Raw genomic sequence first — 1,100 nt, 5'->3', positions numbered from 1 at the left:
GGGGTGTTGCTCAGTGGCAGAGTGCTTGCCTGGTATGAGCGAGGCCCTGTGTTCAATGCCCAGTAAGAGAAAAATAATAATTGATAGTGGGGTTAGTACTTTGTGCTGCTGCAACAAGTACTTGAGCAAAACAACTTCTGAGAGAAAGGATTTCTTTTGTTTAAGGTCTCAGAAGCTTCAGCTCATTGTGCCTAGAAGGGCAAGGTGGAGTGACTCACACCACACATCATAGTGACGGTGATATAGAGGCAACGTCTGTCCCAACTTGATTTCTCCTTTCATACTTTTATTATATCTAGCCCTCAGTTTACTGAATGGTGTAATGTTACAATGTCTTCTAAATGGAAACTTTCCGTCCTACAGGGAAAGGAAGCCTGTGTTCAAGACTTAGGCAGTAAACAGAATTTGCAAGATGCAAAAAGCTGAAACAAGATTCTCAACTCCTCTCCCAAAGGTTTTACAAGCAGTAAACTTGGGCCAGAGGGAGGGAAGCTCTCCTACCAGCAGTGCTGTCTGCAAATTCTTCGAGATCCAGGGATATGATATTAGTGGGGTGGGCTTCTGGAGATGCAGCTGCCTTTGAATCATCCCTGCTCCTGTGAGTAACCCATTCCCCATCCTCCCAGAGCAACCTCTATAGACACATAGGCTCACTAAGCTAGACTTATTTGGAATCGCTTCCTTGGTCTGTCATTGGTGCCCTATTTGAGGTCAGCTGGCATTTATTCTTGTCTCCTCAGGAAAGGCCACACAACGGATGGTACTGTCAGGATGCAGTATGGATCTTTCCCAAGCAGTCCCAGTAAATCCTTTCTGGAAAAACCCACACAGAAAGGTTATTTAAAAGTCCCCAAGCTCTTTCTCAGCCCAGACAACTTGGCAATCATAATTACCCACGGTAATTCTCTTGTCAACTGACACCTACATATATCTCAAGACCATCTCATTCTACTGCTGACTCCAAAAGGCTCAGGCCATCTCATCATGCAAAATGTCTCAGCCTGTTTCCAAAAGTATAGGTAAAGAGACATAAATAAATCAAAATGTAGCAAAGAAAGCAAAGAGAATACAGGCTGATAACAGACATTCAACTCAGTTGG

The sequence above is a fragment of the Nannospalax galili genome, unplaced genomic scaffold (assembly GCF_000622305.1).
Source record: "Nannospalax galili isolate Female #2095 unplaced genomic scaffold, S.galili_v1.0 scaffold272, whole genome shotgun sequence".
NCBI lineage: Eukaryota > Metazoa > Chordata > Mammalia > Rodentia > Spalacidae > Nannospalax > Nannospalax galili.
The sequence above is the reverse complement of the archived record's forward strand: the minus strand, read 5'-3'. Positions refer to the sequence as shown.